The 24,272-nt window shown below is 42.3% G+C and overlaps 1 protein-coding gene across 1 annotated transcript in view; it reads left to right on the top strand.

Moving 5' to 3' along the window:
* Positions 1-5,509: 5,509 nt before the first annotated feature.
* Positions 5,510-24,272, top strand: part of LOC111216697 (vasorin-like) — a 31,495-nt gene continuing 12,732 nt past the window's right edge. The window contains exon 1 of the mRNA XM_022738315.1: positions 5,510-5,762. The gene's annotated coding sequence lies outside the window, so the exon portion shown is untranslated. The remainder of the gene's footprint in view (positions 5,763-24,272) is intronic.

Here is a 24,272-nt window from a genome sequence, read left to right as displayed (position 1 = left end):
AGAGGAACAGCAACACACACACACACACACACACACACACACACACACACACACACACACACACACACACACACACACACACACACACACACACACACACAGGAAAGATGACAGTGATATGCAGGAAGGAGAAAAGTGGATTAAATAGGAAAAAGAGAAGAGTCATGATAATCAGACTCATTGTCTGGTTCCTCACTGAAGGCTGGAGAGTCAGACACAAAGACCTTAGAAGAAAAAAAAAAAGACACGGACGCTGATCTCGTCTTGTCTTTGCGTTCCTGGCTGAGGACCAAACACAGAGTCTGACTGCCTCCCCTGGGGAGAGTAACTCCAGGCCTGAATTCCTTTGTGTTATTTCATGTTTTCCTCTGCGCCACAGTCATTTCTCCCTGAAACACAGTGTGCCAGCGCTCATGAAAGATTTTTTACCAGTGTTTGCACTGTCATAAAACACACCGTACAGGCAGCTGTGAACAGTATACATGCGCAAGCAGTCAGGCTTGCATGTGCACACATGCAAATAGGTATACGCTGCCTGCTGTGTGAAATTCAAATACATGCACACACACACACACATTAACACTCCCTGTGCTTCACCCTCTTTGTTTGTCTGTCTTATTTACATTCCTGTAAAGTTACAAGTGGAGGAGATTGGGAGTCTGGGAGGGACCGAGGGAGAAAACACGAGGGTCTTACTTGGACACAAGTCATTTCCGCTGTGTTAGGGAGGTCTGTGAAGGGTCAAGCCTTCCCCAGCCCTGGCTGTGTGAATCACATAAACACCACGACTCAAACACTCCCACTTCGTACACGACCACAGCCCTCCTCTGGCGCTCCCGCTGCAGGAGCCACACGTTTAAACATCACTTTTACTGTACTATTAGAGTGTTTCTGCAAAATGGAAATGCTGTTGTGTGTCTTAAATATCGATTGTCAGTTAAATCCTGCCAGACTCAGACATTTTGGATCCTTGAAAAATGGAGGAGACAGTCATATTTCCACAGTACAACCCCACCCACTCTATAAAATTCATAGTATATAAACAAAACTCAACCTCAACTTTCAAACACAGACTTCAAGCCGAAGTCATGGACAATAGTAGTATAATGATAATGTCAGGGTTATTTTTTCTTTGTAATTCTGTGATGAATAAACGGACATCAATGAAGATTTCCATTATATTTCTGTATCTTTTATCTCCCAATATTATTCTATAAATATAGTTTTAAAGCCCATTTCACACTGTCAGGTACATACTGTAGTTAAAGTAGAGAATAGCCTACTTTTACCTTTATCTTTATTTCATTTTATTTTACATAAAAAGTGACATTTTAACATATTTCATCTGCATGATATTGAAATCAGCCATAAGAATCCCACCATGTGTAATTGTGCGTGTGACTGCAGAATGTAAAAATCAACACAATCAAAATACCCAGAAATATAAGATTCCTCAATAATAGCTACAGTCCTGAAAGAAGTTGATAGGCATTTCCTTAATACATTTTATTTAATGTTATTTAATAAAATGCAGATGCTATACTCTGCAGGTTTTTGGGTTTTTTTTACAATCATATGACACAATTTGCACAAAAATACTTAAATATGGGTTTTGTTTTTTAAAAATACACACCGATTTTAGATCAATGATAAAAAAACAAAACAAATCTCCTCCCTTAATTTCACTTTATAATTTGTCTTTTCAGCCTACACTTGTAATCAAGAAAACAACATCCAGTTATCGACCCTTTAAACATGATGTAAGCTCATCAGTTCGCTGTATCGATTTCTTCCCATGAGAAAATCCCACTTTACTGTTTCCATTGTAAAGCAGCAGATCAAACACGAGTGCGAGGGATCAGGGTCGTTGTGTTTGTTTTCTCGCGCTGCTGTCAAAATCTGTTCCTCTTTCTCAACCTTGCAACAACACACACACACATACACACACACACACACACACACACACACACTAACACACACACACAGAGGCATAGCTGCTAACACACATAACACAAAGCAACTCTTGTAATGGGACTGATCCCACAGACCAGCTGGCCTTGCGCAGGGAGCTGAGGCCGCTGATAATGGCCACATATAGGAAATGGAGAATGGAGGTAAAATGATTAAAGCATTAATGAGCTGAATTCTCTTAAAGGGCCACACCTGATCTTGCTGTGGCATCGTCGTGCCACAAAATGTTCCTCACACACCACCGCCGATGAACAAAATTGTAAACCACAGTAAGTTAGAAAACATTAAATTGGAATTGCACTCCGAACCATTGTTAATACTAGTTTACATTTTAAATGAGACAAAATCTGAGTAGCAGCAAGGATCCTGCCGGGAGAACCAATCCCTCCACATAAACATACATGAATATAAATCTTAGTTAAATCAACAACACCAAAAATAGCGCCATAAGGAGGAGGAGGAGGATGTAAGGGTGGGAGTGAGAGCTGGGGGTGGGGGTGGGGGGGGCAGCGTCAACTGAGACAACTGATGCCGATTGGCCAATACAGCGTAACTTCACAAGCTCTGCCTGGACCAATGCTGTGCTTCGCCTGCAGCCCTGTCTCCTGCATCTATGTACAACTAAACTGCAGCAGCAAATACAATTAGTAGGAAGAGGATGTTTTCATTAGGATATAATGTTAATTTATGTATTTGGCAAGTTGCAAATACATTGATACTAAACAGATTAGTAAATGTTGGACCAATCAGATTGCTGCTTCTATCTGTTGTGTGATTGTGTAACAACTTTAGTCACGAAGTACTTCCTGGTCTAAATATGCGATTAATCAAATTCTCACCCTCAGATTCAAACCATTACACTGTTAAATGCACTAATAAGGTCATGTGGTTAATAACTGACTCCATTTGCTGTTATTCTCTTCATGCTGCATTCAAAGAAAGAAAACACTCAGGAAAAAAGGATTGGCTTTGCTCGTGATGCTTCTGGTTCATGTCCAGTTTAACATTTTAGTTAAAACAGTCCCAAAGTAATTTTTTAAATTCTTATTATATTTTTTTTTTTAACCAAAATCAGACAAATCACATTTGGCTAACTGAACACATTCCTTTGTGTTTTTATTGTGTGTGAGTCATGTTGATGGAAACAGGATTTCATCTGGACATTGCTCATGCAAGTCCCGGCTTGTCTGACTGACCGCCTCACTTTAGACTCTCAGATGTCAGTGTGTTTATGTGTGTGTGTGTGTCTGTGTGTGTGCCAGAGGCATCTTTGTACATGTGGCTGCACATGTGTGTACAGGTATTACGTATGTATTTACTATATATTTAGATGTGTGTCTTGTTTTTCCTGTGTTTGTACATGTGAGTGACACCGGTGGACATGCTTCATCGTCAGCGCACGCATTTCGCCGGGGTGCTGGTGCAGGTGAAAACGACAAGAGTTTCAGGTTTCAGCGTGTTCCCGTGCACGCAGCACAGCCCTGCGTTTTTAATTTAGTGTCTCCGTCCACAGCTCATTTACAGCTTAGGTGACAAACGGAAGTATTTGGTTAGTGGTGGAAGTACACCAACTTTCCCAAGACTGTGTATAAATACACAGGCTTAAAATGGAAACGCAAACTTGGGGAGCTGTAAATAAAAAGAAATGTAATAGGTGGGTGAACTTTGGCGACACGGTCGACACGGGAGTTTTCAGAAGAGCAAAGCAGGTGAAAAACAAAAAGCATCAGCACCATATTTTCCTCCTGTAGTTTGATCATCAGTGATGTTTGCTGTTCATGCCATGGCCTCTGTATTCCAGGCATTTGAATGAATGAGTGAGCAAGTTCAGTTTAATGTTTATGAGATCAACTTAACAGGAAACACTGACTCAACATGGGGATTGAAGCTGTGGCTTTTTAGTCCTTTATCACAACAATGAAGTGATGAGAAAAAGAAGAAAACAGTAACTGCAGTCTGTCGCTGTTGCAGAGCCTCAGGATTAATCCGAAAACTCCGTATCACGTCTACGGAACATTTCATACTCTTACTGTTTTATTCAGTCTTTTAACATCTGGATCATTTGGTTCACTGGAGCTGGGCAGATTTTCTTGTTATACTCTTTCAATCATTTGGAAATTTTGGCCGTAGTAGCAGGGTTGAAAACAAATCTGAGTCACTTCCTTGTAACTAAACGTCTGTTATTTGCTGTAATTGATCTTCCTTGGTGTTTCTTGTTAAGAATGAAGAACGAAATGAAGCTTAATTTTTGTTGTGTTCACGTTTCCAAGTGTAATAGAACTGCTGGTTCTCAGACGTCAACGCACTTCTCCTCATACCCATAAACCCTTGTGTTAAAAATTGAATACTCACTTCCAACAAATTTCCCATTGCATTTTCAGACATCATTTAACTGGTATTATTTGAGTTAGCGTGTTCTCACCTGGCAAAACAAGCCAAAAATGAAAGCTGCTCTGACCAATGTTTTTATAATCGCAAATAGATCAAATGACTATGAGTAATGTGAAAGAATTACCACCAGCTTCCCTCAGCTCTGTGGAGGCATTTTATCATCTTTTAGCTCATTATTTTGGCTTTTATGCCGCATAAAACTGCAACATGACTGTTTTGGTTCTCACTGCTCTCACAAGTGTCTCAGAAGCACCAAAGTTAGCGAGTAGCTGATGAACATAGTGGAGCATTTAGCAGCTAAAACAGGCAGATGTTTCCCTTAGGGGTTGGTGGAGACTTGACCACGGATTGGCTGAATATGAACTTTACATTCACCGGGGAACCAGAAACACAGCTCCAAATACATGCTGTCCGTTAAACAAATGATAAATGGACCGCACTTATATTCTACTCTTATGAACGACTCAAATCCGCTTTCCAGTGGACACACACACACATTCATTCAGACACAGATACAGACACACTGTGACACCACCGACCTTCCCGGTTATTTGGCCGACATGCTCTACCCCCGAGACACAGCCGCACATCGCCGGCAACTGTTTGGTAAACAGTGCACCATAACAACTTTATAAGGAGATGTATCAAAACTGTGTTTACAGTTTGTTGCACCGCCATCGAGCGGTCAAACAAAATCAGTTAATGCAGCTTTAAGGAGGTTCACTCCGTAATGAGCTGCAGGTATGAACACACTGATGAAGTGTTGTTCAACAGAACAGGAATCCCTGAACCAGATCAAATCCTCAGAGTGGCTCAGAGTACACAGACTGCTGCAGAGAAAGTTAAACCACTTCAAAGATCTAGGGAGACAGAAAAAAATACAGTGACATTACATTAGATTTAATGCAATGACATAAAGTTGTCATTGCAGACGCACGTGCAATCTGCAGACTTCACATCCTCCACAGCTCTGACAGGGAGAATAAACCATCTTTCTGTGGATATCTTTTGCAGGTGCAGTCAGTGTCGGGGACGCGCCCCGACTGCGCGCGCTCTGGCTACACACGGAACCGCCCACTTCTCCAGCTTGTTTAAGTGCTCGCCTCCTTCACTTCAATGAGCGCTATTGTTGAAAGAGTGTGTGCGCCCCTGAACGCCGGCGGACCTCGGTCTCTTACTCTGACAGACTGAGCGGAGCGCGCTGCAGTGATACACCTTTGGGTTTGAACTGTGTGTGGACGGTAACTCTGCTGCAGTACAACAAGACGGTTTTTAGCTTCTTTTTTTGTTTTTAACAGTTTCGGGTTTTGCATCGAGAGACACGCGGATAAAGTGGATAAAAAAGTTTGGGTAGAAGCAGCTCGAGCGCATTCCGGCGAACTTTGGATTACTTTGCCAAGGTAAGTTCCTCCTGCGCCTCTGCCTCTCTCACTGTTATTGTGATTTTAAAAACTGGCAGTGTGTGTTTTTCTGTGCACAGTGCGAATGACTGAACAGCACAACAGCTCCTTCTCCTCCTCAGTGGAGATTAATGCGATCTTATCACCTTTCAAATGACAGAGCCCGCTCATGTATGAGCTCTTTTAGACGCTGTGATATCGATTAGAGGCACACAGCTAATCAGTTATTCTGTAAACTTTGACGCTCTGAGGCTCTGATAATTGATCCAGCCTCAGCTCCCCGTTGCGCCCTTCACCCAGCCCGGTTCACACGTGAAAGCTTCTCTTGTGGATCCACTGACTTTGTCAGCGCGTCCACGCATTCCTCTCCCCGGCGCACGGGTCACTATCTCGGGTCAGGATCTGCCGGCCGGAGGAGCCGAGAGAGGGACGCAGGGACAGGAGAGGCGCTGTGGAGGAAGAGGAGGAGGAGGAGGAGGAGGAGGAGTGTTTCTGAACAGATATGTGGAAACTGGATTAGCTCTTATCGCTGTCGTTGCTCCACACCGTGTTTGTGGCGAATGTATCTGATTCGAGGGCGTTATCTGCCCCTCCACGGTCTCTCTCCCTCCTGGCTGTTTCACCCCGGATGGGAGACTTTAATCTGTGCGAGCCCCACAGACAGATCACCTTATTCCCGTTGGGACATACAGGCTGTCTGTGGGTTAAGAGGGATACATTTATGGGGTTTTGCTGTAGCGTCGATTCATGTGTTTTTATTTGCATTATGAACTAGATCTTATTTATTGTCTGTCGCATTACATTCTGTTCCAGTTGCTGCTTGTCTTGTACCTGGATATCACAGCAAATGAAATTCTCTCGGGTTTTGGACTGAGGGTCTGACCAAACAAGCAAGTTGTTGCTTTGAGCATTAAAAAAGAAAACAAAATCATCTTCAGGTCACAATACATTTAACTTTCTAAAAGGCTGCACGTCATGGTGATACATTACATGAGCAACAGGTTAGGTAGGAGTTTGTAATGCATGGTTGAGTTGTTCAGAGAGGAGCTGCAACAATTAGTCAACTGGTTGATTAGTTGTTTGAGTGACAGTGTCAAACATCAGGTGCCTACAGCTTCTCCAAGGTGAGCATTCAAACTTTAACTTTTGGACCAGAGAATACAGTATAAGAAAACAAAATCATCTTTAACATCATATTACACGTAAAAAGAAAGAAAAAACTTATCTTAGTGATATAGACTTAATGAAGCTGCACTTCATGCTGATATATTGGTAATATAAACAAGTAGGAGTGAGTTGTTCAGAGACATCTAAGAGTGATGTGCAGACCTGGATCTGCCGCCTCTAAGCTGCGGTCTTCACTGCCAGAGAGCGCTACGAGGAGTTTGGGTACAACAGAGTTTTTCCAAATCAGTACTGGTTGGTGAGTGGGCAGAAAAACAAACCCAGCGTGGAGTATGAGTATGGGAAAAGCAAAGAAAGGTGGAGAAAGAGGGATGGACCGGAGTACGTACGGGAGAGAGAGAGAGAGAGCAAAGCAAACATTCCTGACTCGGTGTCTCAGCAATTTAATTAAGGTTTCTGTGAGATGCTGCAGCGAGCACCTCGAGGTGAAGGCTTAACCCCGACTCCCCCCCGTTTCCAGCTTGGACTAATCCCAAGGGTCAGCTAATAAGTGTTCAGGTCATGCCACCATGACAACTAAATAGAGGGGACCCCGAAGGAAAGCTCCCCCAATCAGGGAGTTAATAACCCCATGAAGGAAGTTAAGAGGTACAAGGTGAAGAGGATTGAGACATGGATTGGATAGTGTGTGTGTGTGTGTGTGTGTGTGTGTGTGTGTGTGTGTGTGTGTGTGTGTGTGTTAGAGAGAGAGAGAGGATAAAATTTCAGTTGTTATCAACCGCACCAACTAAAAGCCCCTCCTCTTAGTGGGATTTAAGTGTGCCCTGTGGTGCTCTGATGTTACACACACACACACACACACACACACACACACACACACACACACACACACACACCCTCCAGGTCAGATTTCGGTCACTGTACCACTGGCTGTATAAATTTTTATAAGCAAATAAAATGACAAAAACTGCCTGTTCTCATTTTCTGACACTTGTTGTCTCGACTGTCGCGTCCACAGTGTTTGACATGTGCAGGCGTGACATTTTTTACCACTGCGGAGCGGCTCGTTTCCAGCCTCACCCTCCTGCTCCCTTGTTCTCGTCTCTGTTTGATCTGTTTTCCATCTTGGTTTTCTGCTGCCTTAATATTTTCTCTGGATTTCTCTTTTATGTGGAACAGAGTGTCACACTCACTCAAATCCTTGTGATACCCAAACCCGTCACCAGACAGCACAGTGATACCGGATGCCTTCGTTACATTCAGTGACACTTAAACGTTATTTAATCTCCTTTTACAATATCTGTGCATTGCTACTACAGTATGGTTGAGGTTAGAGAAAGATCATGTGTGTATTTATTTCAAATAAACAAGGGTTAGACAACTAAAACACTTGGTTAAGGATAGAGAAAAATTGTGGTCATGTCTTTAAAAAAGAAAATGTGATGGTTAGTTAAAAACCTCCACACCTCTACTCTCTGCTCCACTGAAGGGCACACTGCTTCTTTAATTGTGTTGCAGATTTGGTCCCTTGTCTTTCAGGTGTGTTTGCACAAATCTTTTGCAAATTCCACAAAATTTAGCAAAAGAAAAGGCAAATTGCAACGTACTTCCATAAGCTGCAATGAAACTATCTGGCAACCACTATTAATATGGAATTAATGGTATTTAGTTTAGTTTTACTGTGGCATATGTGAAGAAGAAGAGGGCATGTAACAGTGAATGGCATCGATATGTCAGTGGTGCATCTGTGCAGGTGTAACATGGTGAAGCGGGTCCAGTAACAACATTTAAATTCAGTATGTGTAAGATCTGAACATTTCTTACTTTAGCACCCTCCAGTGGTCGCATCAAGAATGACACTGTGGCAGAGAGCAACAAATGCCGCTACACATCGCGATATCTCTCCCTCAGCTCGACTTGAAATCACTTTTCTTTTTCTTTTCTTCCTGATGTTTCCTACATTTAGCTCCAAAGCACAAAATTCAAGTGCACATTAAAAAGAGGCGGGAGAAATCTCCCTCCTCTCGCTGTTCTGCAGATGTGTAGGTGGGGTGGCCTGAGCAGCTTGTCGGCTCATTTGGGAACGCTTAAGGAAGCGGGGACCACGCAGATGGAGCGGACGTCCAGCATCAAGCCTCTGACTGCTGATAAATCATTCTGCTCAGTTCAGCCATTATTCTGCTCGGGGCTGATTTCCCTCTCGTGAACAGGCGTACCTGAAGCTCTGCAGACATACTGAAACCATTTACAGTAACAAGCTGTTTTGATCATCTGTGCTGATGATAGTTTGTTCCCCTAGTTTGCTCCACTTTTGCTCAGGCATTTGAATAATACATTTTTCCAAACTTTCCAGACCTATTAATCTAAATCAAGTAACCTTCGATGTGTCTAGGTGTAACTATGATCACTTCCATTACTGATTTAATCTCATGAGTAAAATAAATGTCAATCACAGTTATCTAGACCCCAAGGTGACGTCTGTGATTCGCTTGTTTTGTCTGATGTGCAGTTCAAAACCCAAAGACAGACGATGTGCAATGACATAAAACAGAGAGAAGAATCAGAACTCGATAAAATCACTGCAGTTATTAATTATTGGCTATCAAAACCTAATCAAAGCAGTAGAGGTGTGAAGTTATTGATTGACCACCAGTGCCTCAATATTTTGTCAGACGCTACAGTTTCAAGTTACTGGTAATGGACACTCCTCTGCACTGCAGCACCACGTGTATACATGCGAATCTTGCCTAATGCAATTTTTAACACGAACTTGCTGAATATACGTGTATTTAAAAAGATGGCATTTGGGATATTGCTAAACTTGGTGTCTCGTTTTCAGCGACATGAAAAGGCTCACGTTACATCCTTACAAGCTTCCCTGACACCGCAGGAATGCTACACTCAAACCTACAACGGGCTGAGACTTAACATGCTTACCCAGGGGGGAACCTCTACTTTCCTAGAACTCAACCCCCACCTCCTCCCCCTTCCACCCCCCCCCCCCCCCCAGGGAGGGTTTAGGGGTTGCTACTCCTTCACTAACCCATGAAGCGTGTCTCTAAATACCCCCCCCCCCCCCTTCATCCTCACAGTGTGTTGTATAAACACGGTGGTTCGGTAGGAAGGTAAAGAGCGTGACACATATAGACTCCTCATAACATTCCACTTTGGTACCAGGAGACACCAGGAGGGAAAGATGCCTCCTACGGCAGATCTGTGGTCAGGTTTCCATTTACAGAAATACGAAGCTGAGATTGTAACAACGATCGACCTTTTGATAACCTGATACCGGCAGTCTCCTCTCTCAGTTCGTATCCCTTAATAAAGTGTTTAAAGAATCTCACATCTTGGACATAATATATATTTAGACTCGTTGTGGCGTGTTGGATTTATCTTTAACGCACACTGTGGGAGAAAACGTGCAGAAAGCAGAATAATGCAGAGTAAAAGCCACGTTTTCAACCAGGATTGGGGTAAAAAGCCAAACAATAAAAACCTCAAGTTTGCGGACTTTTCACAAATGCATCAAGACTAAAATAGGAGCAGCAAGGCTTTCTACCAGTGTCAGTTTGTCTACAACTTTGGTCCCGACTGAAATATCTTGATTGATCACCATGAAATTTTGCTCATTCATGATCCCCAGAAGATGAATCCCACTGACTTCTGTGATCCAGGGGTCACCATGAGCTTGACGTTTGTGGTTCAGAGGGAAATATCTTCACAACTATTAACTGGATTGGTGTGAAGGTTACTACACATATTCAACATCCCAAGAGGATTTATTCTAATGACTTTGGAGATCCTCTGACTTTTCCTCTAGCATCACCAGCAAATCAAAGTCGTCACTTATTCAGTGAAATGTCTCGGCAGAAGGCTCGAAGGATTGGCACCAAAGTTTGCTCACATGTTCGTGGTCCTCAGAGGGTAAATCCTTATTACTTTGGTGATCCCCTGACTTTTCTTCTTGCACGACCATGACGTTGACGGGATGCCTTAGCTAAGTAGATCATTAACACCGACTTTAATAATCAGTTTGAGCACAGATAAAGCAGAAAGGTCCACAAATGATTTCATCTCCTCCTGCTGTTTGTTATCAAGACATTAGCATGATAATGGCAGACAGCTGGGTAGCTAGCATTAGCTATGCTAGGGACAGGCTAAACAAAGTAGAATTCACACTCTGTCCAGTGGATTCCCGTGGCTTCACCCATCACTAGAGATGACACCTACAACGAACTAAACTGACAGTAAGTGTGTAGTCTTTTCTCAATCTTGTGAATGTGTAGATTCACGACAACATGGCCACAGCTAGAAGGTCAGCTGGAATCACAACAGTCCAGGAAATTTTTAGACCTTTTACATATTAATTAATGGAATTAATTCAATATATTGGACAGCCCAGCTTCCAACAAAGTCTTTGAGGGGCTTAAAAAAGACTGGAGAAGAGTTTATTGGCTCTCATTCTGTCAAAGGCGGCTTTGTTGAATTTAATCTACCAGACCTCATGCCTGATGTCATTAATTTGGAAACATTATTGGCATTTTTTGTGTCTGAGGTCTCAAGTCTTCCCGAAATCTGCCCCTGGATAAAACATCAAATCTTCTGATTAAAGATAAAAAATCTGTGTCTATAGTCAGAAAGAAACGTCCTTTAACAAACCGAGTGTTGAACACGACCCTGTATATACAGAAAGCTGTCATATTCACACTTGACACCTAATTTTAAGATAACGCATCTCTCCCCCTTCATCCTCTGACTGTAGTCATACCTGAGGGCGAGGGGAGGTGTGTGTGTGTGTGGGGGGGGTGGTAGATTAGGGAACCCCACCTTCCAGCCCCCTTTTTCTGAGCCCTCACTCACCTCTTTTTTCCCCGAGGGCACATAGTCTAGCAGTCTACACATACATCCTTTTATCCCCATTCAACAGCCCTCATTCCCCTATACACACACACACACACACACACACACACACACACACACACACACACACACACACACACACACAGGTTGGAAGTAGACAGTGGCTTAGGGGCTGCAGGGCCTCAAATCACTTCAAAGCACTGAAGTCTGGACGTGTGATGCTCTGAACAACTCCAAGCCACAACAGGTGAAGAGAGATGCCGTTTGACAAACAGGAGGTAGCTGGCAGTGTTGGTTACCACGGACGTGTGCGCTGAAGTTCGCGCCTGTGTGTAGCACATTGTATGCGTCAGGACGCATGAGAGATCACTGAGCCGTAGTCGCCTCAGGTGTGAGTTCAGGGGAATGGGTCTTGTGCTCATGTGTGTGTCTGCATTCAGGTGCACATGTAGTATCATGTTCCCTTCTACTCTCATTGTGTTGTAGAGTTGACATTCAAATTCTGCTTTTGTCCAACTGCAAGTCTGCGTTTGCCTTTCAAGTCTGTGACATGCATGAGGTTTTTTTTATTATTACCTTCAGCACTTAAAAATGTATTTTTGCTTTTGATATACTAAAAGAGTCCATATATATTTTATTTAATATTCCAATATGTAGCTAGGACCTGCTTCACATAGAAATCGTTAAAATTGTGTTGAAACAACAAACTTCACTTTACAAACGAGTCTAGCCCAATATTAATCTAGATGTCTAGACATGTTTTGGCCCGTAAATCAGTCGGTGCTTACTTGAAACATTAACCACAGTTTGATGGGTGTATATGGTTTAATCACTGGTTTGACGTTGGCATCGAGGAAAAAGAAGAGTAATGAGCAGATTTAAATGTTTTGATAGTAGCTGTAAAATGGATAACAGTTGTGGGAGTGAACATAGAAAACAAGCAAAACGTATCAGACTGAGTAACTATGGGAAGAATGTGGAATGAACCAACGCTGAGGAGAAACATTAAGTGTATGTGAGGAGTGTCGGGGGGGGGGGGGGGGGGGGGGGGGGGGGGGGGGGGGGGGGGGGGGGGGGGGGGGGGGGCTGCTGTTCATTTGTTTTCACATAAAACTATTGATTTTAATGAGCTAAGAGACTGTCACCACATCAGAGAACTAATCTGAGGACTAATTAAATCTAACTAATCTAATTACTCTATATCATAATTGCTTAATTAACCTCCATGGAATTATGCTCACAGCAAAATTAATCTGTGTGTCTTGGCAGAATATCTGGTTCCAGAAACTCAGTGATATAAGGGCTACCTGCAGGGCTAGACAACTATTATAGCCAGTGGGCTAACTGCTAAGACATTAGCAAGCTGGGGACATGCCAGAGTAGTGACTCACAGTAGCTCTCCAAGGTTTTAGTTTTTTTTTTTTGTTTCCTCTGTTGTGAGCCGCTTATTTCCCCCTGAGCATTTTGTTTTCACGATTGTACATTTCAGCAAAGAGTTACTGAAAGAAATTTTAAGCTCTCCAAGCTAGCAAGGCGGCTAACTGTCAGTTGAGTGGTTCACATGATATATTCAAAGGACCCCTCCTGTATTTTAACTGGCACGGCTTTCTATTGCTGAACAGAACACAGTTGTGCAACAGAAATATTGTGCAGATTTACTTCATCTCCGTGAGAGAATCTAGTGCGATTTCATTGGAATGAATTTACAGATTTACAGGCTGGTGTGACTGGGCCTTTATGATAAATGTGGACATAACATTTTTATTTATTTATTTTTTTTAAAACACTCCAGCGCTTTATAATCCTTTCTCGACTTGTCTCATCGCCGATATGTTTGTGATTAATTACAGTCGGACTTTTAAAGATCGTGGACGTCTGTACTGAACTAGATGTTAGAGGTGTTTGGTTTTTGTAGTCTTTCTTAGTTTAATGGTGTGTACGTCTAGCAATTCATTGAAATATGTGGTAGGAGTAAATTAAGACTGGAGGGGTATCAGTGGAAGGATGGGATTATTCCACTGTTGGTTTCTCAAAATAAAAAGATCTAGGATCCAGGTAGCTGCAGCTGCTGCTTCACCACAGACAAATTAAATGAATATTAATTAGTGCAGAGGTCAGAGAATGAAATTAATTTAAATTATAGATTGCAGATTATTATCTTCATTGCTTGATGAGACACAATGTGCAAAGGAACCAAAAGCACTACAGTACAAGTGTATCAGCGCCAGCTAAAATCACAGCTTTGACTGCAGGTGTGGCACTACGCTTGTTCCTCAACAAATTCAACAAGGAAAACCGCAATTAACTTTATTTATAGTTTGGCCACAAGTCAAACGCACAACAGGAATTATCACTCTATTGTGAAATAACAGCCTCAAGTCTATTTCCTGGATGTTTTTTGTGTGTGTTTGTGTGTATCCTCAGTCTTGCCATACCCAGTTGTATTGTTATACTCTGCAACCTGTTATTTAACTGACACAGTGTTTATAATCTCACTCCTGCAAGAGGATGAGTGACATGCACACTCACTAATCCACACTAATTTAGAGAGACACATTTCTATGTGTCAAGAAAAAGCAAACTTTAATACAATACTGATTTCATCAAAGAGTACAGGTCCATGCTGTAGACTTGCACACATTCATTCCTGCATAGACAGTTTCCCCTCTCTCTGTCACACACACACACACACACACACACACACACACACACATGCACACACAACCAGAGGCGTCCTTGGAGGCCTCGCTGCAGCTGGCAGGGGATTAAGACGTCAGGAGTCAAAGGGGGGACCAGTCAGACTACAGACCGCGACAAGAAACTGACGAAGCAGAAAAAACACAGGCCGAAAGAGAGAAGTGCAGATATTCTGCTGAATAGGAGTCAAAGATACAATCCAAATTAATCAAATAAAAAAAAAAAAAAATCAACCCCAGAGGGGCAAACACATCGCAGCTGAGTGCGTTCTGCGGTTCACCGTGTTTCCACTTGGCTCAAGGCCGACTGTCTGATGATACTTGAATACTTGGCCAAAGACAGACAAACAGATCCAACCATGCACGCAGGGGCTTGTGCAAGATTCACAACTGTTACTCACTTGTTTATCGTAATGAGAGCAGGTTCAGGTCACGTCTTCAACAGTCGACCTGGCTTTCGACATCACAGATCTTGCAAGGTGTGTGGCATTTTGAAAGTAGACTTGAGGTCAGCTCCAACAAATAACTGCCAAGACATTATGATTAATGTAGATGAAGATTTAGTGCAGTTAAAGTATCTATAATAAAAAACATTTTATTTCATATTGTTGGATGTATTTGTTTCCATGTCATTGAGAAAAAGCAGAGTCTGTCGACAGTTGCATATTTTGCTGTGACACACAAAACATATCTTTGATATATTTCCTGAGCCTGACAACATCTGTCTCCACTGCTGCAACAACAAGCCCACTGATGGAAGTCTTAAAAACATCCAGTAAATCATGGGGGGAAAAAAGACCAAAGGGACAGACTAAATGATCCATATAATACAAAGTATTTGAATAAAACTATCATGGAAGTGAGGGTGTTTCTGTAAATTAAACAGCTTTGTCTCGTACTGCAGTGAAAAAAAGGCAAAGCTATGTATTTTATAGTTTCTGGGTGACATTGCAGTGTTTTCTTTGACGTAAAAAGAAAACAGGAACACAAATATTAAAATGTGCCGAAAGCTGAGAATAATTATACAGAGCAACAATATCCACAAGAACGCTCTGTCAGCTTCAAACAGTTGTGAATGTTTATAATGAACACTGTAAAGTTGTTTTGAGTAGACGAGGCACAGATTATTTCCTCATTGTTCCCACATGGCATGTCAGCAGAGTTGGAGAGCTTTTTAGGAATAACACAAACAGCTTTTAGTGCGGTCACGTTCTTTGCATAATGCTAAAAAGTGCAAAAGACACAAATCCGGTTTATCTGTTGACAAGAAGGTCGTTACAACTTATCAACACTCCCTCCAGCTTCATAACTAGCTGTTGGTCTGAGTTGGTGCTGTCTCAGATAAAACATCAGTCTGCCCACTGAACCCAGCGTAGCAAACTGCGGCTGTGGGCGAGCCTGCGGTATCTTTAATTTGGACATCTTGTTCACAAATGAGAGGCGAAAGCCACTTCAAAGAGATGGCAAGCGGATCAAAAGTTAGGCACCAGCAGCTTCAGTGCACACTGGCAGCAAGAGGAGTGAATAATGGAAGTATGTGTTTGTGTGCATGCGTATCAGTGGGTGTTTATTTAAAAAAAGAAAAAAGTAACAAACACAGATAGCATCCACTAAAGTTAATGACAACAAATCAGAAAGATTCAATTAGGGAAAGTATGAAGCGAGAAGGTATAAAAGGTGACATTTTCAAACTGAAATAATACACAGCTTTTGGAAGCTTGGTCAGTTAGCAAGAAGTTCAGCAACAAACTTCATTCCTTTACTCACCAAGAGCCGTCGCCAGAGGTGGAAAGCAACAGCAGTGTTAGCTTTTGTCTCCATTGCATCTTTTCTTCTACTGAAGTTAGCGCGCTAACAAGCTAGCCCCTCCAATCTGCACTGAGGAAGTAGCGCTGCTCAGAGGGGGTATTATAACCTCTTGTCTTGTAAACTCAACAATGGTCAAAGCTGTTGTCAAGTGACGATCACCACCACCTGCTCCCAGCAAGGAACAACGTTTGGCAACAGAGAAAACTTACAAATAGCTACATGGGATGCTATATTGCACACTTTGCTTACTCCTTGCTAACAAGCAACTAGCTGTACACATGCTGCTGTGAAAATAAACAGTAAAACTTGTTAGGTAATGAAATGGGCTGCCTGTGATTAATAAGGCCACAGTTTAATTGTGATCTTGGACTGAGATACAGTACGTATGTATTCTTGAGTTATTGGTTGTTGAACACAACATTGTGTGAATATTGTGTCTCTTCTGCTAATTAGTGTCTGAGAACAAATTGAGTAATTAGACAGCAGATTTATTCATTTTAGGGTGCACTAACTAAACATTGTGTGTACTCTTGACACTTGCCAGGGTCGGTCTTAAAGTTCTACACAGGACAGTGTTTATTTCTTTATTTCTGTCACGAGTATTGTACCAATGCATTAGCGCTGGCCACTAGCTAAACCAAGACAGTTCATAAACACAGACAGACCAACACAAGTCCAAGACAAGCAGTGAGAGGGTCAGTCAGCTGCAGGAACGTTGCTCCATACCTCTGACGAGGCCAAGACACACCAGACTCTTACCCTCATTGGAACAGATTACATATTAGATGAATTGAGGTAGCGAAGACTGATGAAGCAACTTCCCAGCCTCATAGCAGAACTGTGTTGGGTTTCAGTTGGGCTGTTGGTCAGTTCAGACACTTCTGGATTTCACTAAACTCCCTGCTCATTAAAATTTGACTGCAGCCATTATTCAAAGGTCTGGAAAGGTGTGTGTGTGTGGGGTTCAGGGAGGGACATGTTCTCCCAAGTTTATTGCAACTCCTGTAGTCAGCCAAAGAAAGAAAGGGATAGATCTCCAAAAGAACCGTTAAATGTAGCCGTTTTATATGGATTTCGTTCATTTTATTGTCCCTGCTTCAGGACAGAGAAAACTATTTATATGGAGTGTCAGCTGAGGGTAACAACAGGGTCAGCACACTGGACAGCTGAGTAAGCAAACAACAGTGGACATGGAGTAAAAACTGTAAGTCGACTCAGTAATGTCCCTGCAGTTGAAACAAACATACAGTATTTTTACAATTGGCAGCTTGAAGGACAGCTGAGCCTGTAGAGATATCAACCAGCTATTTGTTTTATGTTCTCGCACAGTGTTTTTAGTCATCGTATGTTCTTAGCAAACACTCTGACAAATGCAGAGTTTAAATGGAGTTGAAACCCCATGAACATGGGATGCAAGAACTGGATCAGAACCACCTGGAGATTCGCTTTTTGCATATATAGCCCTGATCTGAAATGATAGGACAACTTGTGAGCTGTGATCTAAAATGATGTCTAGAAGAAAATAAAAGGTGTGAAATGACAGGATGAGCTGAAGTTACAGTGGAAATATTTAGGTTTAGCGACAAGATTTAAGTTCTTTTTCTGTGGATGTCTTTTCCTGTTTGTTGTTAGGCTGAGACTCTGCATGTTCTTCAACTAGTTCAAACAGTCACAGACTCCAATCTTCCCATGAAATCAAACAGACGAGATACTATCTGTAAAGGAATCTGAAAAAAAAAAAAGCATAGTCACGCTTTACTGGACCATTTAAGCTCCTTCGAAACTCATATGAGTTAAAAAATACTTCAAACATTCAAATTATATCCCACTGTTTCCATGAGGTTTGAAAAACAATTTGGTGGCTAGTACAAGTGTTTGTCACCGTTCTATGTTCTGTCCCTCTTTCCTGCATTTTCTGTGTATTTACATGAAATTTTACAACAAAATGACCCAAATCATCTCATCCCCCTTACATGGGATGTTTTTTTAAAAAAAGGCAGCATTGTTTATGTTATCAGCGCAAAATCAAACAAGGTCACTTGCGGCTTCTGTGGTAGTCTAGCGTGCGCGTTTGTTTTTTGTGTGTGTCTGCACGTATGCACACTCCATCCATCCACACAAACACAACAACACTATTTTTCTCCCCGTTCCTTCTCCAAACATCCCCACAGGCCTCGGGCGCTTTTTTTTTTTTTTTTCCAAGAGTCGTGTGTCAGCGCCCGGTCTGCAGCAGACCGTGTCGCAGCTATTCCTTCACATTTCTCCTCAGAGTCCAGTTCCACCACAGAGGGCGGGGCGAGGCTCGCAGGAATACTTAGCAAACATGTAAACTGGCAAGTTTGTGTTTAAAAAAGGATCATTGAACTGGGCTTTGACACAAGATGCACAACTGAACTTTATGAGATTTAAAAAATTTTGCACACTTTCTTCATTGCTGCCCAGTTGCTTCATCATCAACCACTTAAGCCATGTAACTGGTTATGGTGTGTATATATATATATGTACTGTATATATTTTTCTTAAATATATAGATGTCATATTCCTGGAGCTGAAATAAACGTCCCACCTCAGAAGAAACAGAAGAAGCCAGACAGGGTATTAACGTGACCTTTGACCATATTCAACTAGATCACTTGTTGGATAATCTGAGCTGCTTTTCCTGCAGTGTTACAATTTGCAAACCCAGAAAATGACTTATGATCACAATGGCTTTTCTCAGGACTTTGAATAAGTCGCCTCTGATTCGAGGTGAATGTTCAGTGCTCATAGTGAAGCAAGTGCAAACAGAGAAAGAGCCTGGTTTCGGTCTTGATTAATGGTCTGTTGAAGAGATAAGCTCGCTGATGTGTGTGTTTGTGTGTGATGTCATCAGAGGACTTAACACAATCTGCTTTGTGAGTTTAGGTAAACATCAACTGTGGTCTATGTATAAAATCACCACTTTTTTTTTTTTTTCTTTTTGCTTTTGTGAGATAGTTTTCTTAATAAAAGTAGAAAGTGCTGTAAAACATCAAACTTTACATGACTGCAGCATGAAAACTAATTTTCTTGCAATGACATTTTGCACAAATAGCTCAGGATGATCTGCGTCCAAACTAAAATGAGTTCCATATTTTCCTTCTCCTGCAGACACAAAGGGTTCTCAGCAGAGTCGCCCTCCCAGGACACATTTTACGTGTCTGTAGCTGCTTGCACACTGTGAAAATAATGGCTGGGAATCAGATCTGGTCTTGTAAACTTTAAGCAGACGACCTGGCGTGGCTCTGAACCGGCACCACAAAGAGTTAAAATTCAGATTTTCTGTTCCTGTGTAAAATGCAGCCTTTGTTCCTGGGTCATGAACCAGCCGAGGTCGCTGGCTTTAACCAAGCCAAACAAACACACGCGTGCTTCAGTTTCCACTAATTGATTCCCCTTCCAGCAGAGACAACTGTGTGTGTGTGTGTGTGTGTGTGTGTGTGTGTGTGTGTGTGTGTGTGTACGTGCATGTGTTTACTTTAAAGGATATGTCAGGAGTTTAAGTAAATAGATAAGTGACAAAGTAAACACCCATTCCCCCCACCCACACACACACACACACACACCAAAACAACACCCTACTTCAGGGATACATTTCTACACACACACACACACACACACACAAGCTGTGCCTTTGTGCCTCATATTAATAAATTATTGATGATGTTCTTGATTTTCAGAAGGTGAACTCATTTTCCAGTGTGTGTGTGTGTGTGTGTGTCTCCTTACTGGCAGTTCCTATAGAAATCTCTCTCTGCAGTAAATCCATCCACACTCCCTGACCTAACACTGGGTTAATGAGGTGATCCAGCAGCAGGGGACAGTTGGTAGAGGTCTTTGGGCCATGAGTTTCAGTTTGCTTGCTTGTGTGTGTGGGGGTGTGTTGTTGTGTGTGTGCGTGCTTCCCTGCAAGGACTTCAACGGGTGCGGCAAGATGCAGTGTTCATGATGGTGTAAAGTCGTGTTTGCACGGGACAAATATGATACGGGGACGTGTGATTGTAAATAACGGCACTGATTGTTGCTGATTTTCCGGTGCGACTCTGCCATGCCTACAAATTTCCTGCACAAATTACTTAGTAGGTTTTGGTGAAGCCGGAAGTCCCATGATGTTACTGAGCCATGCTAACAGCACGCCAGCATGCCAGGGCTGTGGTGAAGTCTGAGGAAAGGTCTGACATACAGCAAATACGTTGTATCCACAAATTTAATGTTTAAAAGTTTTGCTGTGTAGTGAAAATTATGAACTCTAATAGAATTATGCTACATTCTTCAACATTTGTACTGAGGCGAATTGGTCGATCGAGAGGCAAAGCTTGGCGAGTAATTTATTAAGTCCCTGGATAATCTGATTCGGTACGCGGACAACACCCACTAAATGACCTGTATCACTGCATACATAGTTAGTCACAATGAATAAAAGTGTGAACTTATGAGTGAAAGTCAAAAGGTTAAGAAAGTTACCATGATTGCATTTATAAAAAAAAAAAAGAAAAAAAAAAGGTGTCCAAAACACAGATAGCAGTAAAAAGTGGTCTTGACATAAGGGACAGCCTCAAGTCAGGTTCAAGTGGATAGTCAGAATACAAATGTGGCAGGGCCTTTCCCAACATTACCACACTTTCTCCAGTAAGATGATATCATAATGTAAAGGAGAAACCCAGTTTGGAGCAATTTGTAAATTCTGCTATTGCTACATAGCCAGCGTTAGCATCAATAGCTGTTTACTTACCAGTCTAAAGGAAACGTTGCGCGTTCAGCATCAAACTTCATTCATTTATTCACCAAGAGCTCTCTCCAGTGATGGAAAGCATTCCTCTGGTTTTGTTTCTATTTCTATCACTTCTTTTCTTCTACTTAACATAGCATGCTAACCAGCTAGCCCCAGCCAGGTCCGACTGTCTCGTCACTTTCCGATACCAAGTCACTGCAGCCTGCCCTGAAGAAGTAGCACTGCTCAGGGGCCGTATTATAACCTCCTGTCTTGTAAACTCAACGATGGCTAAAGCTCTCAGCAAGACTGGTAAGTAAACAGCTGTTTATGCTAATGCTGGCTATGTAGCAATAGCAAAACTTACAAATAGCTCCTTACTTGGTTTCTTGAGTGCATATAAACACACTGCATGATAGGTCGGCCCTCCCTGTGACTGCAGCTACTAATCATTGACTACTGGACTGAGTCCTGTCCGTATCAAACATGCTTAATATTTATGAGATGCTTTGTGATTGTGCTACTTGGACGATGATATTGCAGCAGTGTCTCACACCTGTATGTGTGTTTTCTTCCATTTATGTGTTGCTATTTTTAAGACAATTAAAAAAGGACCAATAAAAAAAGTTTTATAGCAATATATTTGTGTGTATGTACGTGTGGGGTGATGGAAGAAAAGAAGAAAAGAGGGACATCACTCAGAGAGAGACTAGGCCTGATGTTTGTTAAAATACCGATAAGCTGTAGTGGTATAATACCTGTCTAGACTTGTATAAGTTGCTGGAGGAGCCTGAAGCGCCTCACCCGTCCCCCACAGTTCAGCCCAGCCTGTACCCTGCCAGAGGCCTGTCACGGGTAACTGACAGTTAGCATTAACAAGCATGATGGGGCTCCTGTTGGGAAAGAGTCCTGCAGGTGATCACCAGTCAGTAATCAGGCCTCGAGCTGGAAGGATGGAGGGATGGATGGGTGGACGGGCGGACAGGCGGAGGGAGGCAGGAGATAAATGGATGAAGAGCAGGGACCAGTGAAGTGTATTTGACTTTAAATGTGCAGTGGTACCACAGATAATAATAATGCAGGGAAGGTGCACAGAAAACAAGGCCAATTAAAACCTTATTGAACTTTTGCTTCTGCTGCCTCTGTGACCTCTGTCAGTATCTCAGCTTCAGGTGAGATGCTATTTCCAGATGTAAAGAGCTCATTAAGATGAGCAACAAGTGATGGCAGGTCTAACAGATGTGAAGGGGGCGAGGGAGGGACTAATAATGCACTTACTGCTTCAGGGTGAGACGTTTGCATATTTCAGCTCCAACAGTTTAATTCTATAAAACCTCAGCCCTAATCAAGTTGAGAATAAAAACTTTTAATTGCATATAACTTGTTGGACGACCTCAGACTGTCAGACATGAACTTAGTGCAATAATTTCAGTAAGTAAAAAGTCTAACTGTACCTGTAGGATTTGTAACTTCCCTGGGAGGATTAAACACATTTGTAGCAGCTGTCAGAAGAGGATGATAGGAAAGGAGTGGACATGTTTGAGAGGGTTGTTTCTATTGCCAGGTGCCTGCTGGCACACCTGTGTGATGGCTGAGTGCAGGTGACATGCTTATTTCCAACTGCTGACTGACAGGACAGGCTCACAGCCAATGAAGTGTGAAGACACCTGAGCACTCACACACGCCACATTTTATGACTGACTTGCTGCTGTAGCCGTTACTGCTGGATTCTTGACCTTGCTTGTGGCGCTTTATCGCTGCGTTCATAAGTTTAGAGCCTCAGTGGAAAAACCAGTGCCACCAAAATTCATCCTGAACCAAAAGGGGTGTAACCAATCGTGCCACACGGAAATACCAAAGCAGGTTGGTAATCACTCTTGTAGCACAGATAAGTTGGCGGGTTTCCATTCTACATTCTCTGGCTCTAGTAGCTCTAAGAAACAGAACATTTTAATGGACAGCAACATGTATCTATTAGATATTTACTGGATTTTAAAAGAAAGAAAGCTTTGAGTTATCTGAGTGTGCACAGATCTGTTAAAAATAAAAAATAAAAAGAGTTGCACCAATGTGTCACTGTCACATTTTCATGCTTAAAGAATCTATACTTGAGTGGAGTCACAGTTACATGTGTAGTCTCCAACTTATTCAGCTTATTTATCCCTGTACACACAGGGTGGAAACTTAGACCGTTTGTGGTCAGAAGGAGAACAGCTGGAAGACCGCCATCGCTTTGATAAACATCAGGAAATATGATGCTACCAAGTGAACAAATCATAGTTGTTGTGGTCTTTGTCACCGTAACGTGTAGTTATATTTCTAAGGAGGTGCATGTCAGGCTATGGTGAAGGGTACAACCACACCGTACTTGCACCGTACTTACGCCATACCTGCACCACATCTACAGCCTCAATTCTAGCCAGAGGTGTAAACTGGCCTTAACACACTGGGTTTGCTTTCAGTGAAAACACCACCTCAAATACAAGTCTCCACCTTAATGACGAGTATTGCAGTGCCACCTTGACCTCTGCTTACTAAAACGGTCACTGTTAACAACATGTTTTCTTGTTCTGGACAGTCCATATAAAGAATAATTAGCAAACAAAACAAAGACCAAGAGCTGGTGAGTCAGCAGGCACAGCACAAGAGATCTGGCCCTGAAACACCAAGAGGGAGTGCAACCATCATCAGTGATGTTTGTTACACCTGTGTCTCATAAGACATAAAGCAAAAATGAAAAAGGCTCAGCGTCAATCTAAAATATTTCAGCTTTCAAAATGCCCCTAGTGGTGACTTTTTTTCAAAACTATTATATTTGTAGATTAAATATCAAGCTTTGGGTCTACATGATTTACTGGCAGACAGTAGGGTGTACACTCCTCTGATATCAGGGACTTGTCACTGCAGTTCTGTTTTGGAACGACTTCAGCTAATAATCAGTTGTTTTTTTTTTTTTAAGTATCTGTTGGCTTTGTCCCACAAACACGTCAAGCCAAAGACAGATTAACTTGTAAACAGGCAGGTTCTAGTTGTGTGACTTTGCGTCCCCTCACAGCGATGACTCCTAAATCCACAGAGGAGAATGGAGGTCTGACAAGCAGCAGCAACAGCACACCTACGTGCCGCTTTGCATTTTCATCATAGCAGCAGCAGCATAGCTGGCATCTCTGCCATACTTGAGTCAGACACCAAAAACACACCAGGCGTCACTGAGGCAGCCACATGGCCCAAATCCATCCACTGGGGTGACAGAGGTCGCTGGCAAATAATGATTGATTATAAGACAGTAAT

This window comes from Seriola dumerili, unplaced genomic scaffold (genome assembly GCF_002260705.1).
Source record: "Seriola dumerili isolate Sdu_G_001 unplaced genomic scaffold, Sdu_1.0 BDQW01000035.1, whole genome shotgun sequence".
NCBI classification, from domain to species: domain Eukaryota; kingdom Metazoa; phylum Chordata; class Actinopteri; order Carangiformes; family Carangidae; genus Seriola; species Seriola dumerili.
The sequence above is the reverse complement of the archived record's forward strand: the minus strand, read 5'-3'. Positions and strand labels throughout refer to the sequence as shown.